This window comes from Oncorhynchus clarkii, unplaced genomic scaffold (assembly GCF_045791955.1).
Source record: "Oncorhynchus clarkii lewisi isolate Uvic-CL-2024 unplaced genomic scaffold, UVic_Ocla_1.0 unplaced_contig_9092_pilon_pilon, whole genome shotgun sequence".
In the NCBI taxonomy this organism is placed as follows: Eukaryota; Metazoa; Chordata; class Actinopteri; order Salmoniformes; family Salmonidae; genus Oncorhynchus; species Oncorhynchus clarkii.
This window is the reverse complement of record NW_027258060.1, coordinates 64335-83126: the sequence shown is the minus strand read 5'-3', so window position 1 is coordinate 83126 and position 18792 is coordinate 64335. Positions and strand designations below refer to the sequence as shown.

The window sequence follows — 18792 nt, the reverse complement described above, 5'->3', positions numbered from 1 at the left end:
GGTGTTTGTATGGTGATGTCATGATGTGTGTTTACTCCAGGGGACGATAGGGCTGATTGTGTTTGTATGGTTAATGTCATGATGTGTGTTTACTCCAGGGGACGATAGGGCTGATTGTGTTTGTATGGTTAATGTCATGATGTGTGTTTACTCCAGGGGACGATAGGGCTGATTGTGTTTGTATGGTTAATGTCATGATGTGTGTTTACTCCAGGGGACGATAGGGCTGATTGTGTTTGTATGGTTAATGTCATGATGTGTGTTTACTCCATGGGACGATAGGGCTGATTGTGTTTGTATGGTTAATGTCATGATGTGTGTTTACTCCAGGGGACGATAGGGCTGATTGTGTTTGTATGGTTAATGTCATGACGTGTGTTTACTCCAGGGGACGATAGGGCTGATGTGGTTTGTATGGTTAATGTCATGATGTGTGTTTACTCCAGGGGACGATAGGGCTGATTGTGTTTGTATGGTGATGTCATGATGTGTGTTTACTCCATGGGACGATAGGGCTGATTGTGTTTGTATGGTTAATGTCATGACGTGTGTTTACTCCAGGGGACGATAGGGCTGATGGTGTTTGTATGGTGATGTCATGATGTGTGTTTACTCCAGGGGACGATAGGGCTGATTGTGTTTGTATGGTTAATGTCATGACGTGTGTTTACTCCAGGGGACGATAGGGCTGATTGTGTTTGTATGGTTAATGTCATGATGTGTGTTTACTCCAGGGGACGATAGGGCTGATTGTGTTTGTATGGTGATGTCATGATGTGCGTTTACTCCAGGGGACGATAGGGCTGATTGTGTTTGTATGGTGATGTCATGATGTGTGTTTACTCCAGGGGACGATAGGACTGATTGTGTTTGTATGGTGATGTCATGATGTGCGTTTACTCCAGGGGACGATAGGGCTGATTGTGTTTGTGTGGTGATGTCATGATGTGTGTTTACTCCAGGGGACGATAGGGCTGATTGTGTTTGTATGGTGATGTCATGATGTGTGTTTACTCCAGGGGACGATAGGGCTGATTGTGTTTGTATGGTGATGTCATGATGTGCGTTTACTCCAGGGGACGATAGGGCTGATTGTGTTTGTATGGTGATGTCATGATGTGTGTTTACTCCAGGGGACGATAGGGCTGATTGTGTTTGTGTGGTGATGTCATGATGTGTGTTTACTCCAGGGGACGATAGGGCTGATGGTGTTTGTATGGTTAATGTCATGATGTGTGTTTACTCCAGGGGACGATAGGGCTGATTGTGTTTGTATGGTGATGTCATGATGTGTGTTTACTCCAGGGGACGATAGGGCTGATTGTGTTTGTGTGGTGATGTCATGATGTGTGTTTACTCCAGGGGACGATAGGGCTGATGGTGTTTGTATGGTTAATGTCATGATGTGTGTTTACTCCAGGGGACGATAGGGCTGATGGTGTTTGTATGGTTAATGTCATGATGTGTGTTTACTCCAGGGGACGATAGGGCTGATTGTGTTTGTATGGTGATGTCATGATGTGTGTTTACTCCAGGGGACGATAGGGCTGATTGTGTTTGTATGGTGATGTCATGATATGCGTTTACTCTACAGATTGATTGTTATGATCTTCACTATTTCATTTCACGACATCCTGACGACTGCGCTGAAAACGCTAATGTATTACATCTGGTATGTTTTAAACTGACGTTCAAACAGTTGTAACAGACATCGTCCAGAAGTATGTCTTCATCAGGTTGATTCCCACGTTAGATCATATCGTAATGACAGTTTAGGGCACATCTTTTCCCCCAGGTGATACCTGCTGCAAATAAAAGCCACAATCAATCAGTTCAGTTTATCTGAAAGGTCTCTAGCTCTCTGACCATGGCTAATGTCCTCGGGCTAAACTGCCTCCGGTCCTTCTATAGGCCCGAAGAAGAGTGAGAACCCCCCCCCCCCCACTTTTGTTTCAAAATAGATTTGTTTAAGACTACCAAGAATCATTCTGGTGACCCTGATTTATCCCAGTGCAGTAAAAGAGCATCTCCCTCTCTCTCTCTCTCTCTCGCTCTCTCTCTCTCTCTCTCTCTCTCTCTCTCTCTCTCTCTCTCTCTCTCTCTCTCTCTCTCTCCTCTCTCTCTCTCTCTCTCTCTCTCTCTCTCTCTCTCTCTCTGTCTCTCTCTCTCTCTCTCTCTCTCTCTCTCCCTCTCTCTCTCTCTGTCTCTCTCTCTCTCTCTCTCTGTCTCTCTCTCTCTCTCTCTCTCTCTCTCTCCTCTCTCTCTCTCTCTCTCTCTCTCTCTCTCTCTCTCTCTCTCTCTCTCTCTCTCTCTCTCTCTCTCTCTCTCTCTCTCTCTCTCTCTCTCTCTCTCTCTCTCTCTCTCTCTCTCTCTTTTCAACCACGCCACAGTTTTTCTTGTAAACAACCTATAGTTTTGGTAAGTCTGTTAGGACATCTACTTTGTGTATGACACGTAATTTTTCCAACAATTGTTAACAGACAGATTATTTCACTTATAATTCACTGTATCACAATTCCAGTGGGTCAGAAGTTTACATACACTAAGTTGAGTGTGCCTTTAAACAGCTTGGAAAATTCCAGAAAATGATGTCATGGCTTTAGAAGCTTCTGATAGTCTAATTGACATAAATTGGATCAATTGGAGGTGTACCTGTGGATGTATTTCAAGGCCTACCTTCAAACGCAGTGCCTCTTTGCTTGATATCATGGGAAAATCAAAAGAAATCAGAAAAAAAATTGTGGACCTCCACAAGTCTGGTTCATTCCTGGGACAAATACTGTACTGTGTTCATCTGTACAAACAATAGTATGCAAGTATAAACAACATGGGACCACGCAGCCATCATACTGCTCATGAAGGAGACGCGTTCTGTCTCCTAGCGATGAACTTACTTTGGTGCGAAAAGTGCAAATCCATCCCAGAACAAAAGCAAAATACCTTGTGACGATGCTGGAGGAAACTGGTACAAAAGTATCTATATCCACAGTAAAACGAGTCCTATATCGACATAACCTGAAAGGCTGCTCAGCAAGGATGAAGCCAGACTACGGTTTGCACATGGGGACAAAGATCATACTTTTTGGAGAAATGCCCTCTGGTCTGATGAAACAAAAATAGAACTGTTTGGCCATAATAACCATTGTTATGTTTGGGGAGGCTTACAAGCCGAAGAACAGCATCCCAACCGTGAAGCACGGGGGTGGCCTCATCATGTTGTGGGGGTGCTTTGCTGCAGGCGGGACTGGTGCACTTCACAAAATAGATGGCATCATGAGGATGGAATATTATGTGGATATATTGAAGCAACATCTCAAGACATCAGTCAAGAAGTTAAAGCTTTGTTGCAAATGGGTCTTCCAAACGGACAATGACCCCAAGCATACTTCCAAAGTTGTGGCAAAATGGCTTAAGGACAACAAAGTCAAGGTATTTTAGTCGCAATCACAAAGCTCTGACCTCAATCCTATAGAAAATTTGTGGGCAGAACTGAAAAAGCGTGTGCGAGCAAGGAGGCCTACAAACCTGACTCAGTTACACCAGCTCTGTCAGCAGGAATGGGCCAAAATTCACCCAGTTTATTGTGGGAAGCTTGTGGAAGGCTACCCAAAACGTTTGACCCAAGTTAAACAATGTAAAGGCAATGCTACCAAATACTAATTGAGTGAATGTAAACTTCTGACCCACTGGGAATGTGATGAAAGAAATAAAAGCTGAAATGAATCATTCTCTCAACTATTATTCTGACATTTCACATTCTTAAAATAAAGTTGTCATAACTGACCTAAGAAAGGATTTTTTTTACTAAGATTAAATGTCAGGAATTGTGAAAAACTGAGTTTAAATGTATTATGCTAAAATGTATGCAAACTTCAGACTTCAACTGTATATATACACACACAACTGGTCAAAAGTTTTAGAACATCTACTCTTTTCTTTCTTTCTACATTGTAGAATAATAGTGAAGACATTGATACTATGAAATAACGCATATTGAATCATGTAGTAACAAAACAAGTGTTAATAGCCACCCTTTGCCTTGATGACAGCTTTGCACACTCTTGGCATTCTCTCAACTAGCTTCATGACATAGTCACCCGGAATGCATTTCAATTAACAGGTGTGCCTTGTTAAAAGTACATTTGTGGAATTTCTTTCCTACTTAGTGTGTTTGAGCCAATCAGTTGTGTTGTGACAAGGTAGGGGTGGTATACAGAAGGTAGCCCTATTTGGTAAAAGACCAAGTCCATATTGTGGCAAGAACAGCTGAAATAAGCAAAGAGAAACGACAGTCCACCATTACTTTAAGACATGAAGGTCAGTCAATACGGAACATTTTCATAACTTTGAAGTTTCTTCAAGTGCAGTCGCAAAAACCATCAAGCGCTATGATGAAACTGGCTCTCATGAGGACCGCCACAGGAAAAGAAGACCCAGAGTTACCTCTGATGCAGAGGATAAGTTCATTAGAGTTACCAAATGCTTCACAGAGTTGAAGTAACAGACACATCTCAATATCAACTGTTCAGAGGAGACTGTGTGAATCAGGCCTTCATGGTTGAATTGCTGCAAAGAAACCACTACTAAAGGACAGCAGTAAGAAGAAGAGACTTGCTTGGTCCAAGAAACACGAGCAATGGACATTAGACTGCTCAAAATTGGAGATTTTTGGTTCCAACCGCTGTGTCTTTGTGAGACGCTGTGTGGGTGAACGGATGATCCACATGTGTATTTCCCACCGTGAAGCATGGAGGAGGAGGTGTTATGGGGCGGGGGTGCTTTGCTGGTGACACTGTCTGTGATTTATTGTGATTTATTTAGAATTCAAGGCACACTTAACCAGCATGGCTACCACAGCATTCTGCACTAATACGCCATCCCATCTGGTTTGGACTTAGTTGGACTATCATTTTTTTTCAACAGGACAATGACCCGACACACCTCCAGGCTGTGTAAGTGCTATTTTACCAAGAAGGAGAGTGCTGCATCAGATGACCTGGCCTCCACAATCCCTCGACCTCAACCAAATTGAAATGGTTAGGCATGAGTTGGACTGCAGAGTGACGGAAAAGTAGCCCGCAAGTGCTCAGTATATGTGGGAACTCCTTCAAGACTGTTGGAAAATCATTCCAGGTGAAGCTGGTTGAGAATGCCAAGCTGAGAATGGTTGAGAATGCAAAGAGTTTGCAAAGCTGTGATCAAGGCAAAGGGTGGATATTTAAAAAATCTCAAATATAAAATATATTTTAATTTGTTTAACACTTTTCTGGCTACTACATGAATCGAAATGCGTTATTTCATAGTATTGATGTCTTCACAATGTAGAAAATAGTAAAAGTAAAGAAAAACCCTTGAATGAGTAGGTGTTCTAAAACTTTTGACCGGTAGTCTGTGGGTGTGTGTATATACAGTGCCTTGCGAAAGTATTCGGCCCCCTTGAACTTTGCGTCCTTTTGCCACATTTCAGGCTTCAAACATAAAGATATAAAACTGTATTTTTTTTGTGAAGAATCAACAACAAGTGGGACACAATCATGAAGTGGAACGACATTTATTGGATATTTCAAACTTTTTTAACAAATCAAAAACTGAAAAATTGGGCGTGCAAAATTATTCAGCCCCCTTAAGTTAATACTTTGTAGCGCCACCTTTTGCTGCGATTACAGCTGTAAGTCGCTTGGGGTATGTCTCTATCAGTTTTGCACATCGAGAGACTGACATTTTTTCCCATTCCTCCTTGCAAAACAGCTCGAGTTCAGTGAGGTTGGATGGAGAGCATTTGTGAATTACAGTTTTCAGTTCTTTCCACAGATTCTCGATTGGATTCAGGTCTGGACTTTGACTTGGCCATTCTAACACCTGGATATGTTTATTTTTGAACCATTCCATTGTAGATTTTGCTTTATGTTTTGGATCATTGTCTTGTTGGAAGACAAATCTCCGTCCCAGTCTCAGGTCTTTTGCAGACTCCATCAGGTTTTCTTCCAGAATGGTCCTGTATTTGGCTCCATCCATCTTCCCATCAATTCTAACCATCTTCCCTGTCCCTGCTGAAGAAAAGCAGGCCCAAACCATGATGCTGCCACCACCATGTTTGACAGTGGGGATGGTGTGTTCAGGGTGATGAGCTGTGTTGCTTTTACGCCAAACATAACGTTTTGCATTGTTGCCAAAAAGTTCAATTTTGGTTTCATCTGACCAGAGCACCTTCTTCCACATGTTTGGTGTGTCTCCCAGGTGGCTTGTGGCAAACTTTAAACAACACTTTTTATGGATATCTTTAAGAAATGGCTTTCTTCTTGCCACTCTTCCATAAAGGCCAGATTTGTGCAATATACGACTGATTGTTGTCCTATGGACAGAGTCTCCCACCTCAGCTGTAGATCTCTGCATTTCATCCAGAGTGATCATGGGCCTCTTGGCTGCATCTCTGATCAGTCTTCTCCTTGTATGAGCTGAAAGTTTAGAGGGACGGCCAGGTCTTGTTAGATTTGCAGTGGTCTGATACTCCTTCCATTTCAATATTATCGCTTGCACAGTGCTCCTTGGGATGTTTAAAGCTTGGGGAATCTTTGTGTATCCAAATCCGGCTTTAAACTTCTTCACAACAGTATCTCGGACCTGCCTGGTGTGTTCCTTGTTCTTCATGATGCTCTCTGCGCTTTTAACGGACCTCTGAGACTATCACAGTGCAGGTGCATTTATACGGAGACTTGATTACACACAGGTGGATTGTATTTATCATCATTAGTCATTTAGGTCAACATTGGATCATTCAGAGATCCTCACTGAACTTCTGGAGAGAGTTTGCTGCACTGAAAGTAAAGGGGCTGAATAATTTTGCACGCCCAATTTTTCAGTTTTTGATTTGTTAAAAAAGTTTGAAATATCCACTAAATGTCATTCCACTTCATGATTGTGTCCCACTTGTTGTTGATTCTTCACAAAAAAATACAGTTTTATATCTTTATGTTTAAAGCCTGAAATGTGGCAAAAGGTCGCAAAGTTCAAGGGGGCCGAATACTTTCGCAAGGCACTGTATATCGTTCCATTCCCGCATTGCTAAACAGGTGTGTTTTATTTTTGATGCATTACCTCTGTGCCTGACCAAACAAAGATCCGGATCTGGGTTCTGCCTGGTAAATAACAGAGAGTCAGGACCTGGGTTCTGCCTGGTAAATATCAGAGAGTCAGGACCTGGGTTCTGATTGGTAAATAACAGACCATGAAGCATCAATCAGTCTTATTTTTCTCCTCACATCTCCACCGTCCATGAAGGACCCAGCATCCTCTGTTCTCTCCTCACACATCCACTCTCCATGAAGGACCAAGCATCCTCAGTTCTCTCCTCACACCTCCACTGTCCATGAAGGACCCAGCATCCTCAGTTCTCTCCTCACACCTCCACTGTCCATGAAGGACCCAGCATCCTCAGTTCTCTCCTCACACCTCCACTCTCCATGAAGGACCCAGCATCCTCAGTTCTCTCCTCACACCTCCACTCTCTATGAAGGACCCAGCATCCTCAGTTCTCTCCTCACACCTCCACTCTCCATGAAGGACCAAGCATCCTCAGTTCTCTCCTCACACCTCCACTGTCCATGAAGGACCCAGCATCCTCAGTTCTCTCCTCACACCTCCACTCTCCATGAAGGACCCAGCATCCTCAGTTCTCTCCTCACACCTCCACTCTCTATGAAGGACCCAGCATCCTCAGTTCTCTCCTCACACCTCCACTGTCCATGAAGGACCCAGCATCCTCAGTTCTCTCCTCACACCTCCACTGTCCATGAAGGACCCAGCATCCTCAGTTCTCTCCTCACACCTCCACTCTCCATGAAGGACCCAGCATCCTCAGTTCTCTCCTCACACCTCCACTCTCTATGAAGGACCCAGCATCCTCAGTTCTCTCCTCACACCTCCACTCTCCATGAAGGACCAAGCATCCTCAGTTCTCTCCTCACACTTCCACTCTCAGTTCTCTCCTCACACTTCCACTCTCCATGAAGGACCAAGCATCCTCAGTTCTCTCCTCACACCTCCACTGTCCATGAAGGACCCAGCATCCTCAGTTCTCTCCTCACACCTCCAGTCTCCATGAAGGACCAAGCATCCTCAGTTCTCTCCTCAGACTTTCAGTCTCCATGAAGGACCCAGCATCCTCAGTTCTCTCCTCACATCTCCACTACTGTAATGATATCTCTAGACAAAGCCCTAGGAGCTGAACTCAATGGTAATAATACATAATTTAGAACTACAACGATGTGCAATACTTGGCAATTTGAAACGATACTCTCTGCCCGAGATCCTCTGCAACACGCAGCCCGGGTATTTCACTGTTGTTGTCACCACTTCAATCACCCATTGTATCCCTATGAATAGGTCTGTCTGCCCCTATAGGGGTAAGTACTGGAAGTACTATAAGCACTAAAGACATGCGATAGGCACACCTTTGACTGATGAAGAGGATTTCACTTCTCACTAAGTCTGTTTGTCCCATTGACACATCTAACGCCTCATCAATCGTCTGTGACGGCCAATTAATTCAATGAATGCTGATATTCACAGCTTTCCATCGGGCTATTCATGAGAAACCAATTTGCATCAGTAATCTGCCACGTGAAGCGGGCACAAAGCCTTTTGTGAAGGGAAGCCCAGGATCACTGGCAGCACGGCTGGTCTATCCTGGCTTTACTCCCCCTGTCAGTATGTCTCAGAGGATACAGAAGGTGTGTGTGTGTGTGTGTGCGTGTGTGTGTGTGTTTGTGTGTTCAAAGCCATGATCAACGATCCCCGTTTTAAATGACGTACAGCTTATAATAGGCTTCATAAAGCCTTTATAAACACAACATAAACATGTCACAAATGATCTATAACTGTATGTCATGCTCTATAATAGGCTTCATAAAGCCTTCATAAACACAACATAAACGTGTCACAAATGATCTATAACCTTATGTCATGCTCTATAACAGGCTTCATAAAGCCTTCATAAACACATCATAAACGTGTCACAAATGATCTATAACCGTATGTCATGCTCTATAATAGGCTTCATAAGTGTGGCGTAACTGTGTGACATAACCAGCAATGTCAAATGCGACATAATGTCACTATGTCAAAAATGAAGCTGTGCTTTATAGTGGGTGGCAGGAGCACTGCTTCGTAAAGGTTCGTATACATCATATGAAGGCTTCACGCAGCATTATAACCTCGCCATGCATCTCGGTAGAGCATCGCAGCACCGGGACAGTGGGTTCGGTTGTCATGACTACCCACACGTTAAAAAAAACTATGTACGCGCTCATGACTGAAAGTCGCTTTTGGATAAAAGCGTTTGGTAAATTGCGTAAATGATATTATATTACTGTAAAACATTTCTAGGATGACCCAACCTCTTTCCCTCCCTGGGTGCAGAGCCAATATTGGACCTGACCTCAACTTCCCCCACAATGCTGTGCTGCAGGATGACGCACTCTAAAGTGCAGTCATACACAGCAACAAAAATGTTCGATAGTCCCTTTTAAAATCGGTTATATTTTTTTTGCCTAACTCAATATTTATTCTCCAAATTCTGTTTTCTCTGTATTTGTTTTTCCAGGTTTCAGATTTCCCCCATTTTCCCCCACACTTTACTTTAATAGAAAAACAACCAAATTTGATTTTCTGTGTTTACAACAATGCTTGAACCACAACGGGGAATGAGTTTTGAGTTCTCTAAGAAACTTAGATTTTTGAGTGTCGTTGCCCTTTAATTCAGTCCGCCCTGAACTGTGTTGTTTGGTTAGCGGTGTTTCTGTAGCGCTGTAAGTTGGCAAATCAAATACTCATTTGTGGTGCCACAGCTTTATTTTATTGTCATCTAAATTAATTTGTAGTAGTTACGTGTTGAGTTAGATTACATACTGTAGCTATCGCAATCGTTATTTCAAATAATAGATACAGCCATGTCTCATAGTCACATCATGAGTTTTGTAAATAAACAATGATTAGGGTAACCTAGTGGTAAGAGTGTTGGACTAGTAACCGGAAGGTTGCCAGTTCAAACCCCCGAGCTGCCAAGGTACAAATCTGTTAACCCACTGTTCCTAGGCCGTCATTGAAAATAAGAATTTGTTCTTAACTGACTTGCCTAGTTAAATAAAGGTAAAATAAATCAATAAAATTAATTGTAAATAACAATTTGTTCTTAACTAACTTTCCCAGTTAAATAAAGATTCAATAAATAAAATAACGAAACACACATTTTTTTTTTCCAGATTTGAGTGACAAAGGCCTTTCCTCACAGACCTGCTAACTTTCTTTGTTGTTACTTTTAAAGTTGGAACCCACCCTTCAGTACCTCCAGCAGGCAGAGAGGCACGGACCATTCCTCCGCCAGCTCAGGGAAAAGCTACGTTGTTCAGAGCCCCGCGTACTGTTCGATGCAATTGCGTTGCTGGACTTTTTTTGAAACGTAATGTTTTGATATTGTTTTCTGCGACATGCGATATAGAGTCTTTATAGATGTGTTATACATGACCGAGGGTGTCTCACTTCAAATAAAGTATTACAGGAGACTACATAAAGTGTCAATAAATAGGTTATTTATGTTCTGCTGATCTATGAAGGTTCTCTCATGATCCCACAGGTTACTGTAGAGTGTGAGAGGTATTTAAATCGGTTGATGGACATGCGAAGCGTGTGTGTGTGTGTGTGTGTTCGTGTGTGTGTGTGTGTGTGTGCATGTGTGTGTGTGTGTGTGTGTGTCAGAACTAAGATGATTTGGACTAGTCCAACCTGAGACTACCTCACCAGGTATTCCTCCTCTGTTCCCATGGAGACCAGGGTTTGATTACAACCTGTTACAATGGTGCCCACATTTTAATGGCTAATCTTTCAGTGAGGGGGGGTGTGTCAAAGACCCGACCGGGCCCAGCACCACGCGGTGTGACTCGTTGTATTGTTGTGTATGTGTACGGAGGAACATGTGACTTGCCTCTGGAAGAAAAGCCACTTTCAATGTCCTTATGTTGGTGGCTTTCATCAAGGTCAGTGTATCTTTGTGCGTCGTCGTCTCAAGGCTATTGGACGCACAGCACATAGAAACCTGGCATAGCAACCATTCAGAGTTCGCCTGAGTGGGAGGGACCGTAGAATTACATGGGAGTGGCCTCACTGAGTAAAGTATGTGTCATCCTTAGCGAGCAAAAACGTTCCCTCTGGTTGTCACTATTTAACACAGCCACAAAGTTACGTTCCCTCTGGGAACAAATGTATTTATATAGCCCTTCGTTCATCAGCTGATATCTCAAAGTGCTGTACAGAAACCCAGCAAAAAAAACCAAACAGCAAGCAATGCAGGTGTAGAAGCACGGTGGCTAGGAAAAACTCCCTAGAAAGGCCAGAACCTAGGAAGAAACCTAGAGAGGAACCAGGCTATGAGGGGTGGCCAGTTCTCTTCTGGCTGTGCCGGGTGGAGAGGAACCAGGCTATGAGGTGTGGCCAGTTCTCTTCTGGCTGTGCCGGGTGGAGAGGAACCAGGCTATGAGGTGTGGCCAGTCCTCTTCTGGCTGTGCCGGGTGGAGAGGAACCAGGCTATGAGGTGTGGCCAGTCCTCTTCTGGCTGTGCCGGGTGGAGAGGAACCAGGCTATGAGGTGTGGCCAGTCCTCTTCTGGCTGTGCCGGGTGGAGATTATAACAGAACATGGCCAAGATGTTCAAACGTTCATAAATGACCAGCAGGATCAAATAATAATAATCACAGTAGTTGTCGACCTTCGGCACATGTGGCCAGGAAGTGTCCGGGGAGTGAGATTCGGTGTAAATGTGACTAACGTGACTTCACTTTAGAGAGTGTTGGAATCCTGCAGCACAATACGTCTCCCTTTATAAAGCACATGTTTATGTCATATTTGCCATAGTGGGTTATGTCACATTTGACATTGGTGATTATGTCACATTTGACATTGGTGATTAGGTCACATTTGACATTGGTGATTAGGTCACATTTGACATTGGTGATTATGTCACATTTGACATGGGTGATTATGTCACATTTGACATTGGTGGTTATGTCACATTTGACATGGGTGATTATGTCACATTTGACATTGGTGATTATGTCACATTTGACATTGGTGATTAGGTCACATTTGACATTGGTGATTATGTCACATTTGACATTGGTGATTATGTCACATTTGACATGGGTGATTATGTCACATTTGACATTGGTGATTATGTCACATTTGACATTGGTGATTATGTCACATTTGACATTGGTGATTATGTCACATTTGACATTGGTGATTATGTCACATTTGACATGGGTGATTATGTCACATTTGACATTGGTGATTATGTCACATTTGACATTGGTGGTTATGTCACATTTGACATTGGTGATTATGTCACATTTGACATTGGTGGTTATGTCACATTTGACATTGGTGATTATGTCACATTTGACATTGGTGATTATGTCACATTTGACATTGGTGATTATGTCACATTTGACATTGGTGATTATGTCACATTTGACATTGGTGATTATGTCACATTTGACATTGGTGATTATGTCACATTTGACATTGGTGATTATGTCACAAAGTTGCGCCACATTTGTGAACCCTTTTTATAAAGCATGACATACGGTTATAGATGCTCTGTAACAAACACATTTATGTAGCGCTCATGAAGGCATTATGAAGGCTTTATAAAGCTGAACGTCATTTAAAAACGGGAGCCGAAATATCACGTGTTGTTTTAGACACCGAGAGGAAGGATGGCTGATTTCCAGATAATTAACGGGGCTTCATCTGAATAGAGAAGTTGTCAAACTACGACAGGTTTAGACAACATTATTCACCACAGACGGATGATGACGAATCTAAAAGATCTTCTGTCTGGTCACGCCAATTATTGCCCTGGCAAGCGCTGTGAAGAAATTATCTATCATTATTGTCAACCCCCCACCCCCCACCCCAAAAAAAGATTTATTCTGCTAATCTAGTCATCCTAAAGCAGGTGAAGCATGAACAAAATGTCCTATTTGGAAAGCAGACTGAATTGACAGCGTCAATAATAATACTAATAATCCCTTACCTTGTATTTAACGCGTGGTCCTTGGTGGCCCTGAATTACAGATCAGGGATTAGAGATTACGCTGCACTGAACAAACTCTAGTATTATTATTATAGTCTGACCAGCACAGGAGAAGATATAGAAGCTGAGTTTACTATTCAGGGTGGCACCTCTGCAGAGTCTTCGCCAATATTATACTACACCACCCACCTGGAAAACATTTTACAAACTGTCCAGTCTTTGATGTATAAATTCTCCTTTTTAAAACATCAGAGGAGTTTTATAACCCAACTAACTGATTCTGAATCGCACGTTTTTAATTAAGGTCTTACGTTTCTCTTGTCCTCGCTTTCTTGTTACGTTTAGAATTCCCCCTGCACTTTATACCGAGGATGTCCATCTACTTCCTATAGGATGTCCATCTACTTCCTATAGGATGTCCATCTACTTCCTTAAGGATGTCCATCTACTTCCTATAGGATGTCCATCGACTTCCTATAGGATGTCCATCTACTTCCTTAAGGATGTCCATCTACTTCCTATAGGATGTCCATCTACTTCCTTAAGGATGTCCATCTACTTCCTATAGGATGTCCATCTACTTCCTTAAGGATGTCCATCTACTTCCTATAGGATGTCCATCTACTTCCTATTGGATGTCCATCTACTTCCTTAAGGATGTCCATCTACTTCCTATAGGATGTCCATCTACTTCCTTAAGGATGTCCATCTACTTCCTTAAGGATGTCCATCTACTTCCTATAGGATGTCCATCTACTTCCTTAAGAATGTCCATCTACTTCCTATAGGATGTCCATCTACTTCCTTAAGGATGTCCATCTACTTCCTATAGGATGTCCATCTACTTCCTATAGGATGTCCATCTACTTCCTTAAGGATGTCCATCTACTTCCTATAGGATGTCCATCTACTTCCTTTCAGCACTACTTTAGCCATCCACATTGGGCTAACATTGAACTGTTCACTAAATTAGAGAGGGAGGAGAGAGAGAGAGAGAGAGAGAGAGAGAGAGAGAGAGAGAGAGAGAGAGAGAGAGAGAGAGAGAGAGAGAGAGAGAGAGAGAGAGAGAGAACACAGTAGCCTAGGGTATGTATTGGGATTCAGGGGAGCCAAGCTGAGGTTCTGTGGTTTGGTCCTGGCCTGAGGTTCTTTCCTCGGGCAAGGTGCTGCATTGGCGGCAGGCTGCAAATTTACCACTCTGATTTCAGGTGCTGCTGTGGTGAGCTGTCAAAGCGAGTTGCTCTGACTGCGTTCCCCAAGTTCCTGATTAGCCCATACCTCTCCCTCCTCCTCTCCCCAATCAGTCCACTCCAGCGATGCTGTTTCAACACATTTAGCAGTGAGCTCTTATGGTTTCCCAGACATTAGAAATGGACCTGACTGGCTGACTGCCTGACTGGCTGGCTGACTGACTGACAAGCTGACAATGACTGAATGACAGACTGACTGGCTGACTGAAAGGCTGACTGACTGAATGATAATAATGGCAGACTGAATGATAGTACTGATAGTAATGACAGACTGAATGATAGTACTGGTGGTAATGACAGACTGAATGATAGCACTGATGATAATGACAGGCTGAATTATAGTACTAGATGGTAATGGCAGACTGAGGGATAGTAATGATAGTAATAACAGATTGAGTGATAGTACTGATGGTAATGACAGACTGAATGATAGCAATGATAGTAATGACAGACTGAGTGATAGTACTGATGGTAATGACAGACTGAATGATAGTACTGATGGTAATGACAGACTGAATGATGGTACTGATGGTAATGACAGACTGAATGATAGTAATGATAGTAATGAGAGACTGAATGATAGTACTAGATGGTAATGACAGACTGAATGATAGTACTGATGGTAATGGCAGACTGAATGATAGTACTGATGGTAATGACAGACTGAATGGCAGTACTAGATGGTAATGGCAGAGTGAATGATAGTACTAGATGGTAATGACATACTGAATGATAGTACTAGATGGTAATGGCAGACTGAATGATAGTACTGATAGTAATGCCAGACTGAATGATAGTAATGATAGTAATGACAGACTGAATGATAGTACTGATAGTAATGACAGACTGAATGATAGTACTAGATGATAATGGCAGACTGAATGATAATACTAGATGGCAATGACAGACTGAATGATAGTACTGATGGTAATGACAGACTGAATGATAGTACTAGATGGTAATGACAGACTGAATGATAGTACTAGATGGTAATGACAGACTGAATGATAGTACTGATAGTACTGATGATAATGGCAGACTGAATGATAGTACTGATGGTAATGACAGACTGAATGATAGTACTGATAGTAATGACAGACTGAATGATAGTAATGATAGTAATGACAGACTGAATGATAGTACTAGATGGTAATGGCAGACTGAATGATAGTACTAGATGGTAATGACATACTGAATGATAGTACTAGATGGTAATGGCAGATTGAATGATAGTATTAATAGTAATGACAGACTGAATGATAGTACTGATAGTAATGACAGACTGAATGATAGTACCGATGATAATGGCAGACTGAATGATAGTAATGATAGTAATGACAGACTGAATGATAGTACTGATAGTAATGACAGACTGAATGATAGTACTAGATGGTAATGACAGACTGAATGATAGTACTAGATGGTAATGACAGACTGAATGATAGTACTAGATGGTAATGACAGACTGAATGATAGTACTGATAGTAATGACAGACTGAATGATAGTACTGATAGTAATGACAGACTGAATGATAGTACTAGATGGTAATGACAGACTGAATGATAGTACTAGATTGTAGCAACAGACATGGTCGTCCTGTTTCTAGCCCCCAACCAACTTAGCAGTATATTGTATTTTTTTCGCTGTTATTTCTTACATTATTTGCTCAAAACGTTTCTTGCATAATTAACCTACATCCGTGAATAACTTTTGGATATTAGATTGGCGGTCACTCACCAGCATTTAGATTCAATTTCCCTGTATTGGATCCTTTGTTTATACTCCCTGAGGCAGTTCCATTCATCCTGGGGGCTGCTCCAAGACACCGTCACTGCAGAAGAAGAACAAGGAGAGGGCTCTTAGTCAGACTCAGGAGGCCTGCATTACCATCCATCGCTTCCGGGTGTATTATTGTCCTTACTTTCCGTCCCTGTACAATAAAGCAGATACAATAAAGTTTCTCCTTCCAGAGAAACATCAGGGACTGTAACGTACTCTGTTTTGTGGAACCATGGCTCTCTCCGGATATACCGTCCCCATACAGTCAGCCTGTGTGGTTCTCCATATATCACGCGGACAGGAAGAAAGAACTCTCCGGGAAAAAGAAAAGATGGAGTTGTATGTTTCATGATAAACTACTCATGGTGGTAATGTACAGGAAGTCCTTTGGTTCTCCCGATCTGGAATACATCACCATCAATTACCTCCCAAGATCATTTTTCTTCGGTCATCTTCACGGGCGTGTATGTCCCCCCCCCCCCAAACCAACACTGCTATGGAACTACACTGAAAGATGGAAACCACATATCCTGAAGCCGCATCGACTGTAGCTGGGGACTTTAATAAAGAAAATTGGACACGCGCCTCCATTTTGCTCCCCTCCTCCTATTGTCAGAAATTTAAACAGGAAGGGAGGGACCCATTGTAAGGACTGTTTAACGTTGGTCTGACCAATCGAAATCTATGCCTTCAAGATTGTTTTGATCACATGGACTGGGAAATGTTTGTGTTGTCTCGGAAAATAATATCAATGTATACACTGAGTTCATCAGGAAGTCCATAGTGGATGTTGTTCCCACTGTGATGATTACAATTTATCCGAACCATAAACCATGGATAGATGACATCATTTGCCCAAATCTGAAAGCACGAACCACCGCATTTCACCACGTCAATTTGACCTGGAACATGGACGTGTACAAACTGACCAGCTATGCCCTCTGTAACGCAATCAAACAGGCAAAACGACAGTACATGGACGAAGTGGAGTCGCAATTCAACGACTCAGACTCGAGACGTATGTGGCAGGGACTCCAGACAATCAAGGATTATAAAGGGAAAACCAGCCACGTCGCAGACACCGACGCCTTGCCTCCCGACAAGCTAAACACCTTCATATCCTCGCCTCCCGACAAGCTAAACACCTTCATATCCTCGCCTCCCGACAAGCTAAACACCTTCATATCCTCGCCTCCCGACAAGCTAAACACCTTCATATCCTCGCCTCCCGACAAGCTAAACACCTTCATATCCTCGCCTCCCGACAAGCTAAACACCTTCAGATCCTCGCCTCCCGACAAGCTAAACACCTTCATATCCTCGCCTCCCGACAAGCTAACCAACTTCATATGTACATTATATAGGCTTTTCTATTAACTTCTTGACGCTACCCATCCCTTTAGCGGCATAATTGTTATCAACAACCGCTGAATAGCAGAGCACCACATTCAAATAATATTACTAAAAATATTTATATTCGTGAAATCACAAGTGCAATATTGCGAAACACAGTTTAGCCTTTTGTTAATCCACCTGTCGTGTCAGATTTTGAAAATATGTTTTACAGCGAAAGCAATCCAAGCGTTTGTGTAAGTTTATCGATCACTCGACAAAACATCAAAGTAGCTTGGTCACGAAAATATATACTCTCCATACTGTCTATTTCACACCATTATATACATCTGTATCAGTAGAGGCTGCTGAGGGGAGGACGGCTCATAATAACGACTGGAACGGAGCAGATGGAACGGCATCAAACACATGGAAACCATGGAAACCATGTGTGTGATGTATTTGATACCACTCCACACATTCTGCTCCAGCCATTAACACGAGCCCGTCCTCCCCACCAATCTCCTGTATATACTGAACAAAAATATAAACGCAACATGTAAAGTGTTGGTCCCATGTTTGTTTTACCTTTATTTAACTAGGCAAGTCAGTTAAGAACAAATTCTTATTTTCAATGACGGCCTAGGAACAGTGGGTTAACTGCCTATTCAGGGGCAGAACGACAGATTTGTACCTTGTCAGGTCGGGGATTTGAACTTGCAACCTTCCGGTTACTAGTCCAACGCTCTTAACCCTAGGCCCCCCTGCCGCCTTCATGAGCTGAAATAAAAGATCCCAGAAACGTTCCATATGCACAAAAAGCTTATTTCTCTAAAATTTTGTGCACACATTTGTTTACATCCCTGTTAGTGAGCATTTCTCCTTTGCAAGATAATCCATCCACCTGACAGGTGTGGCAAATCAAGAAGCTGATTAAACAGCATGATCATTACACAGGTGCACCTTGTGTTGGGGATAGTAAAACCAATGCCAGCCCACGACTTTTACATCTGGCTTCTTCACCTGCGGGATCATCTGAGACCATCCACCCGGACAGCTGATGAGGGTTTGCACAACCAAAAGAATTTGTGCACAAACTGTCAGAACCCTATCAGAGAAGCTCATCTAGGTGCTTACTCACCAGGGTCTTGACATGATTGCAGTTCGGCATCGAAACTGAATTCACTGGGCAAATGCTCACCTTCGATGGCCACTGGCACGCTGAAGAAGTGTACTCTTCACAAATGAATCCCGGTTTCAACTGTATCAGGAAGATGGCAGACTGTGTATGGCGTATTGTGGGCGAGCGGTTTGATGATGTCAACGTTGTGAATAGGGTGCGCC

General features: G+C 42.7%; 1 protein-coding gene across 1 annotated transcript in view; it reads left to right on the top strand.

The window, feature by feature from the left end:
• Positions 1–18792, top strand: part of LOC139394700 (thyrotropin-releasing hormone-degrading ectoenzyme-like) — a gene marked incomplete at both ends in the record, with an annotated part of 150318 nt that overhangs the window by 67421 nt on the left and 64105 nt on the right. The window lies entirely within an intron of this gene.